Source organism: Schistocerca piceifrons, chromosome 1 (assembly GCF_021461385.2).
Source record: "Schistocerca piceifrons isolate TAMUIC-IGC-003096 chromosome 1, iqSchPice1.1, whole genome shotgun sequence".
NCBI lineage: Eukaryota > Metazoa > Arthropoda > Insecta > Orthoptera > Acrididae > Schistocerca > Schistocerca piceifrons.
Genome location: NC_060138.1, coordinates 653009457 through 653025266, shown reverse-complemented (window position 1 = coordinate 653025266; position 15810 = coordinate 653009457). Strand labels below are relative to the sequence as shown.

The following is a 15810-nucleotide window of genomic DNA, read 5'->3' as shown; positions in this document are numbered from 1 at the left end:
GCGGTTACCCTTGACGCTGCATCACAGACAGGAGCGCCTGCGATGGTGTACTCAACGACGAACCTGGATACACGAATTGCAAAATGTAATTTTTTTGGATGAATCCAGATTCTGTTTACAGCATCACGATGGTCGCATCCGTGTTTGGCGACATCGCGGTGAACGCACATTGGAAGCGTGTATTCGTCATTGCCATACTGGCGTATCACCCGTCGTGATGGTATGGGGTGCCATTGGTTACACGTCTCGGTTACCTCTTGTTCGCATTGACAGCACTTTGAACATTGGACGTTACATTTCAGATGTGTTACGACCCGTGGCTCTACCCTTCATTCGATCCCTGCGAAACCCTACATTTCAGCAGGATAATGCACGGCTGCATGTTGCAGGTCCTGTATGGGCCTTTCTGGATACAGAAAATGTTCGACTGCTGCCCTGGCCAGCACATTCTCCAGATGTCTCACCAATTGAAAACGTCTGGTCAATGGTGGCCGAGCAACTGGCTCGTCACAATACGCCAGGCACCACTCTTGATGAACTGTGCTATCGTGTTGAAGCTGCATGGTCAGCTGTACCTGTACACGCCATCCAAGCTCTGTTTGACTCAATGCCCAGGCGTATCAAGGCTGTTATTACGGCCAGAGGTGGCTGTTCTGGGTACTGATTTCTCAGGATCTGTGCACCCAAATTGCGTGAAAATGTAATCACATTTCAGTTCTAGTATAATACATTTGTCCAATGAATACCCGTTTATCATCTGAATTTCTTCTTGGTGTAGCAATTTTAATGGCCAGTAGTGTAGAAGGCATCAGCGAACAGTCTCTGTAAGATGGGAGGTGGATTTATAGTATACTACACTGTGTGTGTCAGATATGTTTTAGTGTTGCTCAGCTGCAGTGTGGAGTGCTCTGTGCAGCTTAAGGCAGCTTTAATCGCCCGGGCTACTGGCCCACTTGCACAGTGCGGTACGCGGAACGTTGCGCTTCGGATAAGCAGAAGGAGGTCGCGTCTTCCCCAGCCGACGAGATACCGGCGGGCGGAATTCGCGGCCAGACCACAACGCATCCGCGCAGCCGTAATCGAAGACCGACAGTCCGACACAGGCGGTCGCTCCGGCAGCAGCGAGCACTCAACAGCACGGAATCCCGCTCTGAGGTAAGGCGGCAGCCGCGCGCTTGCTCTGCTCTGTAGTGCCGCACATACACTGCGTCCCAAGAGAACACAGGGCGAGCTAAAGCATACCACCGCATTTCTCGTGAATGGCATACTGCCCTCTCAACTGCCCACGCGCCTGTTGAACGGTACTCATTTCATTCCATCCTTCATACGAAAACATAGCCCTTTTGTGTCGTCATGACAAGCAGTCATCCGATATATCAACTGCAGCGTCGACAAACACAGTTGTGATGTTCCTTGAAAGTTTCTAAGGATCTGACACAACCAGTCGGCGTCTTCTTTTTACTTCCGAAACACGATTTAGTTGTTAACAAGCTCACGTTTACGCAACCCAATGAAAAGCTTTGTGAGTGTGATGACAAACAGTCACTACGGTCACTTTGAGAAGCTGTAAACAGTGTGGAAGTGGTTTCTGGCTGTCATGTTGTAATGGTTCTTTGTTTACGTGACCATTACGGCACTGCAACCCCAGTTCTCGATACCAGTAATATCGAACTATTTTTATGCGAAGTAACAGACATATTCTTGTGACAATATTCACATTTGGTTTTATTAATGTATAGGTTCTCCGATGTATCGATATATTATAGTGATATGGTTCTTGTGTGTATTCATTTCTGTGAGACTGTCATAATCTTTGACTTACTTGTAACCGTTTTGGTGCGAATGCGCACAGAGCAGTCTTTGTTTCACTTTGCAGAAGTTGTTATTTCGCTTTGTAAAAGAACAGTCAAGTCTTGTGTTTGGTTAAAGTGGAGATTAAATATATGAAGATTGATACAAAACTGTTTTCTTGATGATGTGACAATTAAGAAAAAGAATATGCGAATTTACAAGAAGTTCAATAAAAATGAGGATTGTGAACACCATTTCAAAAATTATTTCTACCATACCATTGTTCTGATGTGGGATTGTTTGATTATTAAGAATTTTCTGAAAAACGAATTTGTTAGGTCTTCAAATATTGCTAAAATACAGATCTGGACCTTCTAGCAGTAAAAGTGGAATGACCCTAGAATCAACAAGATGAGCCATAACAACTTCGACGAAATCTACGTGGGAAGCCATTCAAGATAAGTGCCAAAATTAATGACTTTTTTACAGTGACTTCATTATTTCCATTCTGACGATACCATCCACAGTCAATAACTTTGTTGTTGCTCGATAAAGCGAACATATGCTGCGTGAGCAATATTATTAATCTGATTTCTAACCTACTTTGCATGTGGTGGTATTGTTAGAATGTGACCCTGCAGTGGTGATGTACAGGGTGGCAATTATTGAATTACACACATCAAAAAAAGGTTTTCGTCACCCCAGTTCCCAGAACTACTGAAGAAAGACGTTGTCTTTGTATATTGTATCACAGACACTGTCCCTCTGACTGTTCAGAGATGTCACTAACCCGCCAAAAGATGTAAACAATCATGCATGAGCAGCGCCTATTAGACGGAGATCCGACAGCCGATCAGTTCGAGTCATTCCACCAGGAAGGAGGTACACGGCTCGTGTTGTCTGTAGTTTAACCATGCCTAGATGGTCAATACTTCGGTTCGATCGTGTTCCCATTGTTACTTTTGTGCCAGGAAGGACTCTCAACAAGGGAAGTGTCCAGGCGTCTCGGAGTGAACCAAAACGATGTTGTTTTGACATGGAAGAGATACAGAGAGACAGGAACCGTCGATGACATGCCTCGCTCATGCCACCCAAGGGCCACTATTGCAGTGGATGACCGCTACCTACGGGTTATAGCTCGGAGGAACCCTGACAGCAACGCAACAATGTTGAATAAGTCTTTTCGTGCAGTCACAAGGACGTCCTGTGACGAATCAAACTGTGCGCAGTAGGCTGCATGATGCCCAACTTCACTCTCGACGTCCAAGGCGAGGTCGATCTCTGCAACCATGACACCATGCAGCGCGGTACAGATGGACCCAACAACATGCCGAATGGACCGCTCAGGATTGGCATCACGCTCTCTTCACCGATGAGTGGCAGTGTTGCATATGCCTTCAACCAGACAATCGTCGGAGAAGTGTTTGGAGGCAACCGAGTCAGTCTGAACGCCTTAGACACACTGTCCAGCGAGTGCAACAAGGTGGATGTGCATTGCTATTTTGGAGTTGCACTATGTGAGGCCGACGTACGCCGCTGGTGGTCAAGGAAGACGCCGTAACGGCTGTAAGATAAGTGAATGCCTTCCTCCGACCGATAGTGCAACCATATCGGCAGCATATTGTCGAAGCATCCGTCTTCATGGACGACAATTCGCGCCCCCATCGTGCACATCTTGTGAATGACTTTCTTTAGGATAACGACATTGCTCGACTAGAGTGGCCAGCATGTTCTCCAGACATGAACCCAATGGAGCATGCCCGGGAAAGATTGAAAAGGGCTGTTTATCGACGACGTGAGCCACCAACACTCTGATGGGTCTACGCCGAGTCGCTGTTGAGGAATGGGACAATCTGGACAAACAGTGCCTTGATGAGCTCGTGGACAGTATGCCACGACGAAAACAGGCATATATCAATGCAAGAGGACGTGCTGCTGGGTATTTGTGGTACCAGTGTGTCAAGAAACCTGGACCACCACCTCTGAAGGTCTCGCTGTGCGGTGGTACAATATGTAATGTGTGGTTTTCATGAGCCATAAAATGGGGGGAAATTATGTTTACGTTGAACTCAATTCAAATTTTCTGTACATATTCCGGAACTCTCAGAACCGAGGTGATTCTAAGCTTTTTTTGATCTGTGTAAGTCGTAGGGTCAGTATTACCTCAAGTGTTCCAACATTTCCACGGAATCCAAACTGATCCTCCGTGAGGTCGGCTTCTACCAGTTTTTCCATTCGTCTTTAAAGATTTCGTGTTAGTATTTTGCATTCGTGACTTATTAAACTGATATTACGTAATTTTCACATCTGTAAACACCTGATTTCTTTGGGATTAGAATTATTATATTCATCTTGAAGTCTGAGGGTATTACGCCTGTCTCATACATCCTTCTCACCAGTTGATAGAGTTTTGTCAGAGCTGGCTCTCCCAAGGCTATCAGTAGTTCTAATGGAGTGTTGTCTACTCTAGGGGCCTTGTTTCGACTGAAAGGCCTTTCAGTTCTTTGTCAGATTCTTCACGCATTATCATATCTCCCACTTCATCTTCATCTACACCCTCTTCCATTTCCATAATATCGCCCTCAAATACATCGCCCTTGTATAGATCCTGAATATATTCCTTCCACCTCTCTGCTTTCCCTTATTTGCTTAGAACTGATTTTCCGTCTGAGCTTTTGATATTCGTATAAGTGGTTCTCTTTTATCCAAAAGCTCTTTAATTTTCCTATAGGCAGTATCTATCTTACCCCTAGAGATATATGCCTCTACATCCTTACATTTGTCCTCTAACCTTCCTTGCTTAGCATATTTGCACTTCCTGTCGATCTCATTTTCGAGACGTTTGTATTCCTTTTTGCGTACTTTATTTATTGTATTTTTATATTTGTTTCCTTTCATCAATTAAGTTCAATATCTCTTCCGTAACCCAAGGATTTCTACTAGCCCTCGTATTTTTACCTACTTGATCCTCTGCTGCCTTTACTATTTCATCCCTCAAAGCTATCCATTTTTCTTCTACTGTATCTCTTTCCCCCGTTCTTGTCAATCGTTTCCCAATCCTATCTCTGAAACTCTCTACAACCTCTGGTTCTTTCAGTTTATCCAGATCCCATCTCCTTAAATTCTCACCTTTTCGGAGTTTGTTCAGTTTTAATCCACAGTTCATAAGCAATAGATTGTGGTCAGAGTCCACATGTGCCTCTGGAAATGCCTTACAATTTAAAACCTGGTTCCTAAATCTCTGTCTTACTATCATATAATCTATCTTAAACCTTCCAGTGTCTCCAGGTCTCTTCCACGTATACAACCTTCTTTCATGATTCAAGAAGATCTGTACTAGTCAAATGTCGTACTACAGTTATTTGGCTTGTTTCTTGCGCAACGAGGACTAAGTGCACTTGACTATTAGGTTTGCTTACTGCTAGCAACGAAGTACTATATTGCGTTAAAGACGCTTCAATAACGTTTTTCGTATCTCCTGCCTCACGGCTTCGCACTTTTACCACACAATAGGGTACGTGCGAGTGCAGCAGATTTCGTGTAGAACTACGTCCATATTCGATTGCCAGCCCTTGACAGTTCCAGGTTTTCTGAAATAACATCACTGTATCTTGTTAACAAGTCCGTAAGCTCGGTTCTTAGCATTGGTTTCACGCAATGGGATTGCAATACCTTTTTTACAAATGCGATTCATGCTAGTTTCCACATTCGTGTCACTTGTGCATGATTTCAGACCATGGAAATAGTGGTACTGTACGTCATTAATATTACAGAAATTTCTTCTGTATATTCCTCACCCTGTTTCTATGGCAGCATCTGCCATAGTTTTTAACTGGTTTCGTTTTTAACAGTTCCAAAATGAATTCTTTGCCATTAACTGTCAAAATCCGCTTTTCATGAGAGAGGTCAATTACACTGTTCCCCTCACTCAGAGGTCAATTACACTGTTCCTCTCACGCAAAAACTCTAGCCATATTATGTAGGATGCAGATAGTCCCTTCGCTAAAAGGAATGTGCACTTAATTTCCCTGTTTCCTAAATTTAACTTGATCCGTGTCTGCCATTTAACATTACAGGATTTCGCGCCAACAACTCCTGAAAACTCCTGAAATCCTGTAGTTCTGCTCCAGCAAGGTGGGCATCTCCTTTGTCTCACTGATTTTATTGCAAAAGTTAATATCCATAACAATAGTCATGGCACCTGTGTCCACCAGAACAACAGTAGCAATTCCTTCCATTATCACACTGACAGCTGCGCGTGCACTATCTCTTCCATATGGCCTTTACATGCCTCGATGTCACTACATAACTCTTCTCAAGTATCTGATCCATCATTGTATTGTAAGGTGCTTGCATTGCTTTCACCCTCTCCTACAACATGCATCAGGATACTGGATAAGGTCGCGTCTTGTTTGTTGTTTAGGGGCTGGTACAGTGTAGCTATCCATCACCGCCGCTATTCCGAAAGCTTGGTTGAGGGGTCGTGACCAGGTTTGGTTGCCGTGTTGTGTCCATTTCGCGTTATTTTCAGAATTGGGCGTACGCCTGGCTCTTGTGTTTAAGTTGTTCATATGGGGTGGACCCGTGTTATTTACGCGGTTTACGACCCCATGCGTTACCTGGGTTTCCAAATGTTCAAATGTGTGTGAAACCTTGTAGGACTTAACTGCTAAGGTCATCAGTCCCTAACCTTACACACTACTTAACCTAAATTATCCTAAGGACAAACACACACACACACACCCATGCCCGAGGGAAGACCCGAACCTCCACCGAGACCAGCCTCACAGTCAATGACTGCAGGACCAGCCGCACAGTTCATGACTGCAGCGCCTAAGACCGCTCGGCTAATCCCGCGCGGCTGGGGTTTCCATTATCAGCTGACAGTTACTATACCTGGGGTTGCATCTGCGGTCATTCTTCTTTCTCTTGTTGTATTGGAATATAGAACATCACCAGTTGTGAAGTAATTTTTCATTCCCATCAGAATAAAATTTGGAAAAAGTATTTAGATATAACAAAAGCGGATGCAATGCATTTAGGAATGGTGCACCCTGGGAAAGTACGTTACAAGTGCGATGGCACGATGCAGTTATCGGAGTAACATACATCACATACATACATCTTTACGTAGTTTTGCTTAGCAATGCAGTGCCATCGCAGAATGTATCAGACCATGGAGGCTATTACACATCTTAGTTTTTTGAAAGCTTGTATGACCATGGGGACATTGCGTTAATTTCCACATAATAAATGTGGTTACAAGTATAAATTCTGACTCCAAGAAAAGAACTTTGGATGTAAATAATATGTAGACAACATGACATGACAAAGAAACTGACATAGAAATTAGGGGTCTACAAATGATTTGCAGACACTATTTTATCAAAATATGAATTATTATTAGCTAAGGATAACAAAACACAAGCTGTTTTCTCTATGACAAGATGAGCATAAGTAAGTCATACCAGAGGAATTCTGGATAATTATACGGTATTTTGTTTTAGAAAATTTGAAACTATTACACATTTTAGTCTAACTATTTTGTTACAATGTTTATGCACTACAGAGTATTCTTTGTCCTTTACATACATTACAGGTTTTATACTAAGATATTTTTCACTATACATTGTTTGACTTTTCTTCAAAAGTTACACAAAATGTGACATGTTTTATTTTCTTATGATACGCTTCAACGTTATTCACTGTCTTGTGGTTGTAAAAAGCTTTTGCTTTGTTATCTTCTCAAATTCATTAAACATTTTTTAGTTCTAGGCGACGACTTCTGCTTCTGGTGTATCTGTCCAGAGCTGGACTTGTTAATGATAATGCAGATCGACTGACTATTGTCAGAACACTTGCTCGCACATATCACTGTATTGTAACAACTGCTCACGCGAGTATGTTTTCCGTGCTATATTGCTGGTTTTTCTAACTCTCACAGTGAGCCCTTATGGAAGAAATGTAATGCACATGCTCACGGACGTAGGTGTACTGGTGACTCGAAAAATAGTGGCAGAGGCGGACAAGAGTTCCAGGTTCTCCTAGCCTCGTCCACCTAGCGAGCCGGATGAATCTATGGAAATTTTTAACACGTTAAATGCGAACACTTCTCGATAATCGTGGGGTTCTTTAGTTCAGGAATTACGGACTGTGCTGACATGAGAACGTTGTCTATTGATAATCTTCATGAATACAGCAAGATTCACATTTGACTGAAATAAAGGGTTCAGTAAAGCTGTTGGAAAATTAGTGTGCGAAAACCTTGAGATTTGAACAATGTTACCCTCCGCAGATGTAGAAGATGTAATACTTAAGTAGACCTTTCCACAAGCTGGTACTCAATACCTGTAGTGGGGGAGGTGGCTTCAATCCGTAGTGGAAGTTTTCCCACATCGAGAGGATACGTAATGCGGTTAAGACGTGCGCCACTTAGGTTGCCTGATACAAGCAAGGGTTTCTTGCAAATGTTAACGCGCACTTGTTAATGTTTGTTGTTGTGCAATTTGCCATTTCAAGAAGCGCTCTTGGCGCTCTTATTCCCATTGGCAGCGCCATATGCTAGCTACATTCCAGCCATTTCAACAAAAGGATAACTCCCCATAATCGCACATATTGCTGAGTGGTGACCTTTGACAGTTATCGTATATGTATGACATCGTCTTTGTTTAAGTATGATGTTATAAGCATCAACTGGCCTACTGTTTCCTGCAGATGAACTCGGGGTCGTGATATTCTCAAGACTGTATTTGGCAATATCCTGTATACGTCATATAACACTCTACGCTGGGGCGGGATGGAGGAAGGAAGATAGCGATCTAATGTTCCGTCCACGATGACGTCACTAGAGGCAGAGCAAAAATTCGATTACGATCGAGAACACCAACAATTCTCTTAATTTACGAAACACACGGACAACAAGTCCACTGCGATCACCACTTAACGACCTCGTTCGGAAATTATTGTACTGTCCTGTGGTCAGCAGGAAAGAACTAACAATCCAGTGTGTTCAAACTGGATTACAACTAAAACGCCTTCTTCGCTTGCACTAATTTCCAAATGCAAGAACAACAAGGAGCACTACAATTCATATGGTGACAAAAGCCAGATAAGAGTACAAGACAATGAAAAGAAAATAATAACCCAAATACTATTCTACACAATTACAATGATACAACTTTCTACTGAAAGATATGGTGGGTGTCTACTAGGCAAGAGCCGGCGTAGGTACTGGCCGTAACTGTCCTAACTGTAGGTACACATTGCCGGTCTGACTCTGCTGGCGTGCTTATAGCGAGTGCTAAACGTAGTCACATTAGTTTCAATTGGGGAATCGCAGTCACATGACTTTTCACGAAGTAGTCCCGTATTTCTGCTAGGTACACATTGCCGGTCTGACTCTGCTGGCGTGCTTATAGCGAGTGCTAAACCTAGTCACATTAGTTTCAATTGGGGAATCTCAGTCACATGACTTTTCACGAAGTAGTGCCGTATTTATGCGGAAAGTATATTGATGTTTACATCAACTGGCGACGTTTTAATCTGAGCCCTTGAAGAGAGGTCTTCAGCCCACCTTGCTTGTCTGTCGTGCGGGCCCTCTAACTGATAAGGGGACGCTATGATAATTATTCCTGTCTTTATTTCTTCAGAGCGTAGGAATAATTAAAAATATTTTTCTTTAAATTTATGGAATTTAGATTTATTTAATGCAGAGGCCTATTTGCCGATAACATTGGTTAGAAATCAGTTAAGGGGAGTTAGAACGGAACTTTTTTTTCCACGTTTTCGGATTTTTATCTCATTATAAAATTTGCAATACTCTGAATAAAATTATATATATATAATCACTTATAAAGTCATATGGAAAGTATTTTTTTAATATAATCTACACCAGTTGAAAATGTGAAAATAGTTATGTGCATTACTTCAAGATCTAATAAAATCGGTAACTTTTGTATAGAAGACTGTGTATTGCTGTGTTATAAAGGTTAACTTACGTGTTAGTCATGTCCAGAAGAGGATAGGCACCAGGTTGAGGAAGTTGAAACAAAGTCTGAGAGACAACAAACTTTCTGATCTTAAAACCACAAGAGACAGGGTGACAGACAAAATGATTGATGAACAATAAGCAGTATTATGGGATGACCATTAGAAAATACTGAGGATTTGTTGAAAATAAAGCAGGGGGTATGTGCTACCATCTTCCACAGAATGTCAACTGATGAAAAACTAGTACACCACCTTTGCCCTCCTGGACCTGATTCATGGTGCAATTACTGCAATGCCCAGTACTCAAACAGTTCACACAGCCATAAACATTCCAGCCTAGTAGCAGTCATGGATATCATAAAACCTATTTACAGAGACCTGGAAAATCCCTAATTACTGAAGAAGTGTCTGCATGGTAAGACTCAAAATCCCAATGAGTCGTTCAAATATTTTATATGGACTCGCTTCCAAAAAAGTTTTTGTTGGAATGAAGATACGAAAGAGGGGGGTCACTGATGTTGTTATTGCTTTAAATGATGGCAACATTGGTAGGGTGAAAGTGCTACAGCATATGGGAATTAATCCTGGAGCGAACTGCATAAGAGGACTTAAACAGATGGCCAATGTTTGCATTGATAAGGCAGAGTATGCAGCACAGTTGGCCACTAAGGAGTCCAGAAAAAAGAAGAGTAGAACATTCAAATTTTCTGGGAGTAATAACATACATATCCTTAGTCTAATGAACTAAAAGAAGAACATAATGTTATGTATAAGTAAAATTATTTAGGATAATGTACAGAAAAAGTACACAAAATTTTAACTGTCTGTTTAAAAACTGAATTTCAGAAAGCAGTGGCTGAAATGCATTTACTGTAGTTCAGTAGACTCCGAACATACAGTTCAATGTCCTGTAAAAGTTTCATGTTAATGGCTGCAGTGGTTCCTGAATTACAGGGAAGCCAAGTCACTAAATTTAACATTGTCGGGATAGGGCGATCCAACTCCCCTTAAGGTGCAACTGCTTAAAGTTTTTGACATTTTTCTCTTTTAGAAAGCTAAGATTCTCTTAATGACATCACTGCAAGTATGATGCCAATAATACGATGTCTCGCTAAAACGTAACTTTGAAAATGTATACTCAAGGCCGAATCTATAAAGGTTTCTGGGTGAGGGTCAGTTTTGATCTTCAGAAAATCAATGTAGCTGACGAATTCACTATATTGTGTAACACTTGACCTAGGGGCGAGACACATTTGACAACACTGCTGAGAACCAAATACTGACGTGATTATCGCTCTTCGATCAAAGATATTAATCGTATGTTGTAGATAAAGAGTATTTATTTCTGATGGTTTCGTTTTGTATAGTTACAGGAAACTAAGGAGAAGAAACCTTTCAGATTCCTCAAGTAACTTCTCTACATCATAAAAACATCAAAATTGTCAAACATCAGAACGATTCCCAGCACACTGCCCTAGAATACTAGGTAAATGGAAAGGGAATTTAAAGAAAACTTAATATTGTCATGATTATCCTTATAACCACTACGGTAGGCGTAGAGAACACATCGTTCGCCAGTTAGTAATTCACGGCCAATGGCGTTCGCCATTATGTGGCGCGGCCGATGTATGTGCGAACTGTAGACGATCGCCGCGTCATGTAAGACTTCCAGACATATACTGAGCATGATCCAAACATATCGTCATGGATTTACGAGCCTTTCTGTGTGGACGAAAATTTCAACATTTCCCAGATTTTAAAACCGTTGTTGCTCAACACTAAAGAAGCTATCGGCGCAGAGAATAGAAGAGGTACACATTTGTACAATCTGGTTGAGTAGAGCATTCACCAACTTTGCTCTGGGCATGGTCCAACTGGAGGGTGTATACGCCTGCATTGTTCAGATCTATGAACAGACTTACTTATTGACACATGTGAAGAGCTACAGTTTAACACGTACTCTAAACCAAGATGCAACACAGCGTTTGATATATTAACAAAATTTGTCAGTAGTGAAACCAAATAAACCAAACTCTGACCTTGAATCGAAACAAAAATCGAATGCACCAATGAGCCACCGGGACACGTCTTTGTGTAGTTTTTGGAGAATAAGCATCGTCAGGACAGCTGTCAAATAACTTACATAGCTAAATAAACTAATCAAAAGGCACCTTTGTAATAAGTAGGAAAACACTTCACAACAGACTGATTGTTCCTTTCCACCAGTTTTGATAGTTGGGAGTAACGGCGTTCGAAATGGGAGTTGGTATCAACAAATACGACACACAGAGGTCGTTTTATCCCCTCCCAGATGAAGCACATTTGCCAGGTCTCTCACCGACTGAAAACATTTGGTAATAATTTGCCGCCACTCGTCAGCCACTGCAGTCGATTAACTCTGTCATGAAGCATGGAATGACGTAGCCGTGTTCTTTCAGCCAGTTTGATTGCTACTTGATTCCCAGTCGGGTCAGAGCCATTGCTGCTGCTTAGGTGGGAGGTCCATATACTAAATCTCGTACTCTTTACATCCCATAATAACCTAAAAATTTAATCATTTATTGTTCCCACAATACAGTATACACGCGATAAATAAAATTTCGTATTCAAAGTTCTTGATGTTGTAGTTCTAATGGTCTTTAATGTTCATATATTGTGCGTGTGAGCTGCTCTTATTCATGGGAGATAAACATTTGTTTCTTGCAGTAGCAATATTGTGATCGCTGCACGCTATAGACTACTCGAGCAGAGGTGAATATGGTACTTCTCCTCCTCTGAAACTCGTGTTGAACGTGGTTCACGTGTTTAACTGTCGCAGATTTCTGATGAGATGGAAACAGAAGCTATTCAGAGGGCTAATGAAATGCTGTTGAAATCTCACAATGAAAAGCAAAATCTCTTTCGAAGCATGTTATTCGCTTTGTTTAAACGATTTGCTCCTGATACTACTGCTCTCATAAAGGGAGGTAGATACAGAGAGTAGAAATCTAATTATCAAGGATACATAAAGGAAAAAGTAAGGCTGCAATTTTAAGTAATTGGGAAGCACTTACTTTTATCCACCCTATATTCACAGACCAGCAAGCCTGAAGTGTCTCGTGTACTGAAATTGGTTTATGTGAACTACGAATAGCGTGTAACGTATCATACGAACACAAACTTTAGGACCGAGTGAATTACATTGAACAGACCTCAGCTACATAATATGTTCGAGAAGAAGCGACTTTTCGAGAAGCTAAATTTTCTAAGCTTGTACTTCCAAAGATTAACAGGTTGTTACTGCCCCTTTTTCGTTTTTGGACCTAGAAGCAGTATAATAATCACAGTCACAGGTCCTACATCTATATCTACAGGACTACTCTGCAATTCACATTTAACTGCCTGGCAGAGGATTCTTCAACCACCTTCAAATTGTTTCCCAGCTGTTCAAAATGTTCAAATGTGTGTGAAATCTTATGGGACTTAACTGCTAAGGTCATCAGTCCCTAAGCTTACACACTAATTAACCTAAATTATCCTGAGGACAAACACACACACCCACGACCGAGGGAGGACTCGAACCTCCCCCGGGACCAACCGCACAGTCCATGACTGCAGCGCCCCTGACCGCTCGACTAATACCCACGGCTCCCAGTGTTCCACTCCATGACAGCGCGTGGGAAAAATGATCTATCCGTATGAGCTCTGAGTCCTCTTATTTTATTACGATGATCATTTCCCCCTACATTGGTCGGCGACAATAAAATATTTCCGCATCCAGTGGAAGAAGTTGGAAATCTTGTGAAAATAATGGAAAATGCCTTTGTCTTAATTATTGCTAACCCAACTCGCTTATCATATACGTAACACTCTCTCCTCTATTTTGTAAAAATACAGAACTATCTGCCCTTCTTTGGACTTTATCGATGTCCTCCGTCAATCGTAACTTTTAAGGATCCCATATCGAAAAGCAGTATTATAACAGAGGACGGAGAACCGTAGTGTAGGCAGCCTCCTTAGTAGTTCTGTTGAATCTCATAAGTGGATACCAATAGAACGCAGTCCTCACAATGTTGTCTATGTGAACATTCCAATTTATGGTACTCATAATTAAAAACCTTAGGTATTTAGCTGAAGTAACAGTCTGTATATTTCTGTTTTCTGTCGTGTAACCGAAATGTTATCAAATTTCCCTTAGTATCCATGTGAATGACCTCAAATTTTTCGTTATTCAGAGACAATTGCCACTTTTCGCATCATATCGATATCGTGTATCAATCATTTCGCGATTGGTTTTGATTTTATGGTGACTAGACGGTAACTGACAGCATTACCCGAAAAAAGTCTAATAGGGCTGCTCCGATTGTTACATAAATCTTTTATACAGTTTAGGAACAGCAGAGGCCCTATCTCACTTCCCTGGGGAACGTCCGATACCACTTCCGTTTTATTCGATGATTTTCCTCTGACGGCTACAAACCGTGGACGTTCTGACAGGAAATCACGATTCTAGTTGCACAACTGAAGCGATACTACCTAGGCACGCAATCTGATGAACAGTTGTGTTTCACAAGAACGATATTTTCTGAATCCGTGCTACGTGTCATTAGACCGTTACATTCGGGGTAATTCACATTATTCGAATACATTATGTGTTCCAAAATCCTAATGCAAATTGTCTTCAGCGATATGGGTCTGTAATTTATCGGATTACTCCTATTTTCTTTCTTGAGTATTTGTGTGACTCGTGTAACTTTCAGTTGCTTCGTACGGATCTTTCGTGGAACGAGCGGTTATAGATGACTACTGAGCTTTCTCCATCAGATTACATCCTGATGTATGTTTTTCTGTTACTGCTGGAGAATCAGCGTCTTTTTCATTTAATGAACCAGTGCTGTTACGAGGGAAGCAAATTCAATGTTTCCTAAACACGTCTGTGCTGCCTGTTACTACATAACATTAATGCATGTCGTTTTATGGACAGAAATCGTGCGTATGATTTCAAAATATGAAGGTCAGGCAGAGAATCGTTAACGATTTAAATCATTAGACTGTTTCTGAGGTGCTTCATAGAATATCATTTAAAGTCATTTACGGTCTGTGATGTTATGTAACCTTCCGTTTTTAAAGCAATTGTGTAGAAAGTAACACGTCGTATTTCTCCGAGAAGACGCCTTTCTTGCAGTTCCTGTGCATGAGACATCCGACGCTTTCTTCTTGGTATCTCTCTTATCGCGCAGATGTTACCGACAAGAGAGGATGCGTTACCACATCCTTCAAACCACAAGTGCAGGAAGGACGAACTTCTTTCGTGGAAACAGCTGCTTTGGTGTTCTCGGGTGGTACCGAATCAGTTTAATAGCTATGCAACAAATTCCTACGGACACCGTTGTACGATGTTTGATGTGTCACACGTTATAGTCAATTATCTTCGTACGCTTCTACTCTTTCAGTCTGCGTCTTGTGTAACAGATCTGGAGACCCTCACTACAACAATTCAGTTGACAGATTTTTTTGTGTATCAAACCTAAATGTCCGACGTGTCTGTAAGAAACGTTGTACCACCTGCAACCGCTTAATACAGTGTAATAACAATGGTCGTAAAAACACGTTGGCCGGCAGGGACAGGAAACGAGGATTGCGCTTTTCGATAACATCCGCCACGAAAATTAATCTAGTAATTGAAATTCAACATGAAAGAAGTTCTAGATCATTACTTCAAACGATCATTACTCCAAACTTGCTTATGAGAAATCCCTTTGAGAAAACGACGTCCTGGTTCCGCTTTGTCATTTATTTGAATTTTTCAATTGAACATAAAAATGGGCGTATACGCTAAGGTGACAAAAATCGTGGGATACCTCCTGATATCGTGTTGGACTTCCTTTTGACAGGCGTAGTGTAGCAACTCGAAGTGGCTTGGAAGCAACAAGTGGTTAGTGGTCCCCTGCAGAAATATTGAGATGGCGCACTGTCATCCGTAAAAACTCCATCGTTGTTTGGGAACATGAAGTCCATGAATGACAGCAAATCGCCTCGAAGCAGCCGAAC

General features: G+C 41.6%; 1 protein-coding gene across 1 annotated transcript in view; it reads left to right on the top strand.

Annotated features, from left to right (window-relative positions):
* The first annotated feature begins 1086 nt into the window (after positions 1–1086).
* Positions 1087–15810, top strand: part of LOC124805296 (leucine-rich repeat-containing protein 15-like) — a 62849-nt gene continuing 48125 nt past the window's right edge. The window contains exon 1 of the mRNA XM_047265811.1: positions 1087–1155. The gene's annotated coding sequence lies outside the window, so the exon portion shown is untranslated. The remainder of the gene's footprint in view (positions 1156–15810) is intronic.